This window comes from Saccopteryx bilineata, chromosome 5 (assembly GCF_036850765.1).
Source record: "Saccopteryx bilineata isolate mSacBil1 chromosome 5, mSacBil1_pri_phased_curated, whole genome shotgun sequence".
In the NCBI taxonomy this organism is placed as follows: Eukaryota; Metazoa; Chordata; class Mammalia; order Chiroptera; family Emballonuridae; genus Saccopteryx; species Saccopteryx bilineata.
The window spans coordinates 67,543,497-67,553,230 of record NC_089494.1 but is presented as its reverse complement, the minus strand read 5'-3'; positions in this window follow the sequence as shown (position 1 = coordinate 67,553,230).

The window sequence follows — 9,734 nt, the reverse complement described above, 5'->3', positions numbered from 1 at the left end:
ACTTCTCCTGTGTGCCCTGGCCGGGAATCGAACCCGGACTCCCGCACGCCAGGCCGACACTCTACCACTGAGCCAACCGGCCAGGGCCAAAACACTTTATTATTAAATGAGCCTTCAGCAAGTTGAAATCTTTTTGCTGGTGGACAGTCTTACTTTCAATTTATTAAAACAAACAAAACACTATCTGTGAAGCACAATCAAGTGTAGAACAATAAAACAAGGTATGTCTGTACATCCCTTCCAACCAATTCAAGTTGAATTAATTAATCAGTTAGGTGTGGTTATTCAATATTATTCATTTAATGATTTGTCAATGTCTCACAAATATAAATAACAACTTCAGCTTCAGCATAATGGATACTGAAATTTTAACAATAGTCGGAAAACAGTTTCAGTAATTTCCTTAAGCAATTACTAGTTCAAGGTCACAAATTATTTCCTCAGCTTGGAATAATGCTTGGATTATCTTTCTAATGCATTCCTGATGTAATCAGGCAGAACCTGACTGATCCATGAGCAAAATGGAAAATAAAACGAGTTCATTAGCAAGGTTTTGAGACATTCACGACTGCCACAAGGTTGCCATCAATGTCTCTCAGACAAAGGTGAACATCTTGTAGCTGACTAATTTTTCTGCCTTCTTTTTGTTTTGTGTTGTTTGTATTTTGTTGTTTAAATTTTAAATTTTTTAAAATTTTATTTAGAAAATTAAATTTAATGGAGTGACATTGATAAGTAAGAGTACATAGGTTTCAGGTAAACATTATTATAGCATTTTAACTGTTGATTATGTTATATACCCATCACCCAAAGTCAAATCATTTTCTGTCACCATATATTTGTCCCTTCTGCCCTCTTTAGCGAACTATTTTTGTTAAGTTGACTCCAATTATGAATGGGAAGAAAGAGCCAGATAATCCTCACATGAGCAAATGCATTTTAATATAGATATATCGTAATGATTTTGTTTCTCTGAAGAACCCCGACTAATACATATGCATATACCCACATTTTCTTTATCCACTCATTTATTGATAGACATTTAGGTTACTTTTACCTTTTAGTTATTATAAATAATGCTGCTATGAACATGGATGTACAAATAAAGAATATTGTTTTTATTATAATTAAATTGTGGTCTAATTGTTGTAGACAGAATAGTTGATGCTACTAAGCTAAAGTACTTACATGAATATGAAGTTTTATGCTGCTGTCTCTCTACCATTCCATTCCCCCCTTCCTCTTCTCTTTCCTAATCCTTACATTTAGTAGCTTCCCAAAGTCCTTGATTCTCTTTTCCCATTATCTTATTTCCCAGAACAATCTCATCCCAACTCACATAGATGTCTGGTTTTCTGCATTCAAATCACATAGTTCCAGCTATCTGCTGGATTTCCCACTAGCAATATTTCAAACAAAGTTTGCCATTTCTGGTTAAATATCCCCTTTTTTTCAATGGCACTGGTGTTCTCCCAGTCTTCAAGTTTAGAATCTTGAATTCTTCCATGACTCTTTCATAGTTAACTGGTTGCCAACACCCACAGTTTCATCTCTATGTCCCCTTCCCCATAGTCCCCCCCCATTTTTAGCTTCTAGATCTCTATTCAGGCCTTTATCACCTGGTTCTTACCTGCAGACTCTTGCCCTCCCAATCTGTTTTGCCTACCATTGCCTCAATATTTACAAAGTGCATTTTTGTCATATTAGTTCCCTGTTTGAAACATTTTCAGTGTTTCTTTGTTGTCTTAAATATATATCCCATATTTCTTAGTGGCAGTCAAGTCAAATCTTTGAATGTCTCAATTTACTCTTTTACTCTAATTGTTCGATTGTTTACTTTATATTGTTTATATTTTAACAGAAATAAACAGGTAGCCCTGCACTAGTTTAGTTCTTTGATTTTGTTCATATAGTTCCTTTTTAAGTATTACAAAGAATTTTTAGCATACACAAAAGCAAATAGAATATCATAACCAACTTGTCACTCACCCATCACCAGGTCCCAGTTACCATCAAACACTGGCCAATCTGCTCTATCCCCATCCATCTACTTCCCTAGGCAACATGTCATAATACCCATAAATATCTCAATATGCCTTTCTAAAAGATAAAAACTCAAACATCACCATGATATCATTATTACACTTAAAACGTTAACATTAATTAACATATCACATTAAAAACTGTTTAAAATGCAATTTGTGACATTTATGAGACAATTGTAAATTTCAATGATTTTTTTAAATTTTCAATTTTCTCGTTAATTTAAAAAATGAGGATTTCTCTTACAATTGTAAATGCAATATTTTAACTTGGATGTAGTTTTCCATTTTATTCTGCACCTTTGGATTTCTAGATTCTACCCATCTATCAAGGCCAAGTTACTTGCCATGTCCTCCACAAATGGTTCCCTAATCTCATAAACTGCAAGTTATATCTGCCTTTCCTCTTGTCTACTTAACTCTGTCTGGCAGCCCCTAAGGGCACAGTGGTTTGTTATTTATGTAAACATCATATCTTCCTTACGACACCACTAACTCTTTGAGGTATGAGCTATCCCTGTCCTGCCCAGTGTGAGAATCAATGTCTTGCACGGGTGCTCCTCAAAAGTGAGGTTCCTCACTCAACAGCATTACCTTCATTTAGGACCTTGTTCGAAGGGCAACTTCTCAGACTGCTCTCCATTCCTACTAAGTTAAAAACTCAGGAGGTGGGTCCCAGTCATCAGTGTTTTAACAGGCCCTCCAGGTGACTCTAATGCACGCTAAACTTTCAGAAACTGAAATAAGCAAATTATGCTGAGGAGATTAAAGTATTAAAGATAATTCTGAAGAAACCAAAAAAATGAACCAAAGAAATGAAGGAATCCTGGACGTAGGCACCATGGACAGTGAATGGCTGGCTATGTGGTTTTTTATTTTTTTATTTTATTTTATTTTTTTTCATTTTTCTGAAGCTGGAAACAGGGAGAGACAGTCAGACAGACTCCCGCATGCGCCCGACCGGTATCCACCCGGCACGCCCACCATGGGGCGACGTTCTGCCCACCAGGGGGCGATGCTCTGCCCATCCTGGGCGTCGCCATGTTGCGACCAGAGCTACTCTAGCGCCTGAGGCAGAGGCCACAGAGCCATCCCCAGCGCCCAGGCCATCTTTGCTCCAATGGAGCCTTGGCTGCGGGAGGGGAAGAGAGAGACAGAGAGGAAAGCGCGGCAGAGGGGTGGAGAAGCAAATGGGCGCTTCTCCTGTGTGCCCTGGCCGGGAATCGAACCCGGGTCCTCCGCACGCTAGGCCGATGCTATGTGGTTTTTTTTAACACTTGCATGATGTGGAGGACATCTGGCTTGATTCTGAGATGCAATGGTGAACAAGTCAGTTTAGGCTCTGTTCTCTTGGAGCTGTCTTTGCTCTCAGGTTACAGAGGAAGGTTGAGGTTTCTGACTAACTCAAAACCTTAGGTTAATAAGTATTTAGTGTGATTACTTGGAGAGATGCTGGAGAAATCATGGAAACATGGCTTTGCTTTACCATTTGGTGAACTGACTTGGGTGAGACTCTGAACTCTAATAGCCTGACCTTGAAAGAAGGAGGCTGCACTGGAGAGAAGGGAGTGGGGAGAAAAAGGAAGAATAAGAGAAAAAGGAAGAGTAAAAAAGAAGAGGCAGAGATGTCAGAGAGTAAAGGAGAAGCAACAGAAGGATGGTATATAAATCTGAAATTTTATCACTCTGCCCTACTTCCACTCTGATTAAGAATCTCATCATTGAAGGTCATCTCCACTTTTTTTTTATTTTACAGGGACACAGAGAGAGAGTCAGAGAGAGGGATAGATAGGGTCAGACAGACAGAAACTGTTTTACACATACTAGGTATCCTTTAAGCCAGAGGTCAGGAACCTTTTTGGCTGAGAGAGCCATGAACGCCACCTATTTTAAAATGTAATTCCAGTAGAGCCATACAATGACCCATGTACGTTACGCATTATCCAATAAAAATTTGGTGTTGTCCCGGAGGACAGCTGTGATTGGCTCCAGCCACCCGCAACTATGAACATCAGTGGTAGGAAATGAATGCATTGTAATACATGAGAATGTTTTATATTTTTAACGTTATTATTTTTTTTGTATTAAAGATTTGTCTGCAAGCCAGATACAGCCATCCAAAGAGACACACCTGGCTCGCGAGCCATAGGTTCTCGACCCCTGCTTTAAGCCATCCATAAAATATGAACCCAGTTATAAAATATCTTAACTCTACTGTGAGAAAAATTAATGATACTGGTCAGTGGGCAACTCTGTTGAGTTCTCTGGTGATAAAAGAAAACGTTTATGACATTTCCAGAGAAGAACATATTATGAGACTAATGGAGGGGGTACTGGAACAGCTGTAATGGGGTCACTTATAATAGTGTCATTATGGAATGCCAATATTCTTGGGATGCTAGCCAGAATGGAGGTAATTTTCTCTGAAAGCTCCTAGGGTTCCAACTTGGTTTGAAATAAATCCATTTTACATTGCAAGGTGACACTGGAAAGATCTCAAATACAATTTATTGTAGACAAGGCAGAAAAGCTTGTGGTAAAAGGACGATGATCATGAACAGAGACTTTAAAGGTCAATGCCTCAAATATTTTTGTCTGCTGCCACTGTACCAATGACACATGCTAAAGTCAAATACTCTGAATGATCTTGAGTTATAGTGAGTGCTATAACTCAGAGATGAATGGTTCTTCTTATGATAGGAATATATTTTATGGTTATGGAATATTTAGTGTAATAAAAATATTGAACAAATTCTAGCTTCTGTCTTACAGATTGCAATTTAAATAAAAAAATGTAGGATTTTCTTCAAATCAAAACATCAGGAAAATTTAAATGAATCAAAATAAGGAAGTTCTGGAAAGAACTGTATTATTCAACTATTGAAATGAACTCTAAACAAAAATTTTAAGACTGGTTATAGTATTAAAATATATTTAAAAAGAAGAAAGTCATTGAGATAAGCAAATTACGCTGAGGAGATTAAAGTATTAAAGATAATTCTGAAGAAACCAAAAAAATGAACCAAAGAAATGAAGGAATCCTGGACGTAGGCACCATGGACAGTGACTGGATTTCTGCGAACCTTCTGCTGGTTGTTCGGGTCAGGGATTTCATTGAGAATCTTGTGAAAGCTGTGGCCTTCTTCCAAGAAATATGCACATATACTAGCATTCTGCACACAACTTCGGGAAGTTCAAAGACTTCTAAATAAGTCAAATTCAGATTATGAACTCCTGGCCAAGTGACTGAAGAGTTTTGGCTAATGCAAAATCCACAGCACCCTCTTTTAAAGATTTTTACTCAAAAGTCTTTTACTGACGCAGCAGAGAACAGAACATGAAAGAATCAAACGCAGACTTCTATGAGAGCAGGAAGAAAAGATGCTGATTCTGAAGGAATGGTGGCTGGCTATGTGGTTTTTTTTAACACTTGCATGATGTGGAGGACATCTGGCTTGATTCTGAGATGCAATAGTGAACAAGTCAGTTTAGGCTCTGTTCTCTTGGAGCTGTCTTTGCTCTCAGGTTACAGAGGAAGGTTGAGGTTTTTAACTAACTCAAAACCTTAGGTTAATAAGTATTTAGTGTGATTACTTGGAGAGATGCTGGAGAAATCATGGAAACATGGCTTTGCTTTACCATTTGGTGAGCTGACTTGGGTGAGACTCTGAACTCTAATAGCCTGACCTTGAAAGAAGGAGGCTGCACTGGAGAGAAGGGAGTGGGGAGGAAAAGGAAGAATAAGAGAAAAAGGAAGAGTAAAAAGAAGAGGCAGAGATGTCAGAGAGTAAAGGAGAAGCAACAGAAGGATGGTATATAAATCTGAAATTTTATCACTCTGCCCTACTTCCACTCTGATTAAGAATATCATCATTGAAGGTCATCTTCACTTTTTTTTTTTACAGGGACAGAGAGAGAGTCAGAGAGAGTCAGAGAGAGGGATAGATAGGGTCAGACCGACAGAAACTGAGAGAGATGAACTTCATCAATCATCAGTTTTTCGTTGCGACATCTTAGTTGTTCATTGATTGCTTTCTCATATGTGCCTTGACCGCGGGCCTTCAGCAGACCGAGTAACCCCTTGCTTGAGCCAGCGACCTTTGGGTCCAAGCTGGTGAGCTTTTATGCTCAAGCCAGATGAGCCCGCGCTCAATCTGGCGACGTCGGGGTCTCGAACTTGGGTCCTCCGCATCCCAGTCTGATGCTCTATCCACTGAGCCACCGCCTGGTCAGGCCTCATCTCCACTTTTATAAACTATTTGGCAAAAGAAGAATAACTAATATTAATTATAAGTAATATTTTTGAGTGTTTACCAGAGAACTTAGATTAAAGACAAGAATGAAAAGAAGATTCTAAAAGGAGGAATAAAAGAACATACCAAGCATCCATGGGAAAGAGTGAATACAGTAGTACAGATCTCAAATAAAGTAATTGATGAAACAATGCCTTAGGGTAGAAAGTGAGAAAGTAGTATAAGGAAGGATCAACAGGATGTACAGGAATATGACGTCTTGCACCAAGGGAGAGATAAATTAAGATGGAGCTTCTAAAATTTGATGTGCGTGAGAACCACTTAAGAAACTTACCAAAATGCATATTTCTGGACCATTTTTCAGAAGATTCTGATTCTGTGACCTGGAGTGGGCCTGGGAATCTGCATGCAAGTGGTCCATAGACCACACAATGAGAAAGATAACCTCAAAAGGAGGAGGGGAGAGGTGGATCTACCCATTTTCGGCTTTTGATCTTTGTAGCTTAGGTATGGCTTTGCTCTATGTCATTTGCTGAACTGATTTGAGGAAGACTTTGAACTCTAACAACCTTGATTTTTTTTTTCTTTCCATTTTTCTGAAGCTGGAAACAGGGAGAGACAGTCACACAGACTCCCGCATGCGCCCGACCGGGATCCACCCGGCACGCCCACCAGGGGGCGACGCTCTGCCCACCAGGGGGCGATGCTCTGCCCATCCTGGGCGTCGCCATGTTGCGACCAGAGCCACTCTAGCGCCTGGGGCAGAGGCCAAGGAGCCAACCCCAGCGCCCGGGCCATCTCTGCTCCAATGGAGCCTTGGCTGTGGGAGGGGAAGAGAGAGACAGAGAGGAAAGCCCGGCGGAGGGGTGGAGAAGCAAATGGGCGCTTCTCCTGTGTGCCCTGGCCGGGAATCGAACCCGGATCCTCCACACGCTAGGCCGACGATCTACAGCTGAGCCAACCGGCCAGGGCTACAACCTTGATTTTGAAGTGATTCAACTTATCAGGCAGGCTCTGTATTAGAGAAAAAAAACTTCACTCAAAGATTACGTATTTTAGTATCCAAAAGAACCAACCTCCTGCATCTCCCTCTTGCTGTGACCCACACAGAATAAGTACTGGTAAGCATCCCCACCCCAAACAGCTCTGGTGACAGACTACAGACTGATGAGGACTAAGAAAAAACTTATAAAGAGATTTCTCATAAGAACAAAATCATAAAACACATGTGCTGAAAAAGCTGGAAGTGAACAGTTCACAAGTAAGATGGGTCAAGTAAGCATTATTTTCACTTTTACTATCTGTCTCATTTTAAAATTTTTGTATAAGTTGTTGTTTAAATGTAATTTAATTTATAATTATTTAAAATACTTGATTTCAAAGTCAAATCTAAAAAATAAAAATATTTAAAGAAGCCTAGCTTTTCCCATTCCCTGTGGGAAAATGCATTGAGTTTAGACTAACTGAACAAACATTTTTTTTTTCTCTTTAAACACAGATTATTATTTTCTTTTGTAAATATAGCACTCCCATCAAGTTTTGTTCAGTAATTCATTCAATCTAGAAATATTTGCAATGGGCCTAGGGGAAGTTTTAAGTTTTATGTAGTCTAAAGCTTCTTTATTATCAGATCCCTTCTTTAATAAATAGAATATCAAATTATTAGTGCTCTACGACTCCCAGCAGCTCCCAGGGATAGCCTGCCAAGCCAAGAGCCCACTCAAACTTCACGAGCTTCACGGGGAATCAACCCCTGCATGGGCCTGTGCTAAGGACTCTGCTAGAGCCGATACCTCAAGCATATGTGATTCCTAAATTCATGGAGCTTGTACTGTGGTACAGGAAAGAGAGATTAAACACATACACCAAAAACAAAACAAAACAAACAAACAAAAAACAATTATAAATTATGATTAAATCCATATTACAGGCTGGGTTACATTCCCCAAAACTCACATACTGAAGTCATAACTCTCAGGATCTCAGAATGTGATTGGAGATAGCACCTTTGAAGATGTAACTAAGTTAAAGCAAAGTTGTTAAGGTGGACCCCAATCCAATATGCCTGGTGTTATTATAAGAAGAGATTAGGACACATCCATATAGAAGGAAGACCATGTGAGGACATGAGGAGAAGACAGCTATCTACATATAAGCCAAGGAGAGAGGCCTCAGAAGAAACCAACAGTGCCAACACCTAGATCTAGGACTTGTAGCGTCCAGAATTGTGAGAATACATATTTCTGTTGTGTAAACCACTCAGTCTGGTACTCTGTGCGTCAACCCCATTGAACTAATACCATCTCCCAAAATGAAAGAGTGTTTCAGAAGAAGCACTGTTTAAGAAATGGTGAGGATGCTGATCAGAGAAGGCATCTCTGAGGAAGTGCATATGAGCTAAGATATGAAAAGACTAAAAGTGATGAACTATGGGGAAGAAACAGATAGCAGATTCTGTTAAAAGGCAAAAGAAATCAAGGTGCTTTTGCTTTGGTTAATTATCCTTCAGTCAACTGAACCAAACAGTCCTTGGGCAACAGTCTTTCTAAATTAACTTCCTAAGATGAAAAGCAGCCAATTTCATCACAGTCCACAGATTCTGTGACAATGCATGAACATAAAGTTGAATTTTTAATTGTAAGACAAAAATGTATTTGATATCATTCATACCCTGATTTGAGGACAAAATATTTATGAAGAAAATGAATATTGTGAAATATGTAGCTTAAACACTTCTTAGAAAAAGAATAAAAGGAAGTAATGTTCTTGCCCTGGCCGGTTTGCTCAGTGGTAGAGCATTGGCCTGGCATGTGGATATCCTGGGTTTGATTCCCAGTTAGGGCACACAAGAGAAATGACCATCTGCTTCTCCACCCTTCCCCCTTTTCTTTCTCTTCATGTCTTTTTTCCCCTCCTGTAGCCAAGGCTCCATTGGAGCAAAGCTGGCCCAGGTGCTGAGGATGGCTCCATGGCCTCTGCCTCAGGCACTAAAATCACTCTGATTGCAACAGAGCAACACCCCAAATAGGCAGAGCATCACCTCCTAGTGGGCTTTCTGGGTGGATCCCGGTTGGGCACATACGGGAGTCTGTCTCTCTGCCTCCTCACTTCTCACTTAAGAAAAATACAAAAAAAAAGTTTTTCCTATGGGTCATCCAGACATTATGGAAGTAGGCCCTGGCCGGTTGGCTCAGTGGTAGAGTGTCGGCCTGGTGTGCAGGAGTCCCGGGTTCGATTCCCGGCCAGGGCACACAGGGGAGGCGCCCATCTGCTTCTCCACCCCTCCCCCTCTCCTTCCTCTCTGTCTCTTTCTTCCCCTCCCGCAGCAGCCAAGCTCCATTGGAGCAAAGATGGCCCGGGCGCTGGGGATGGCTCTGTAGCCTCTGCCTCAGGCACTAGAATGGCTCTGGGTGCAACAGAGCAATGCCCCAGATGGGCA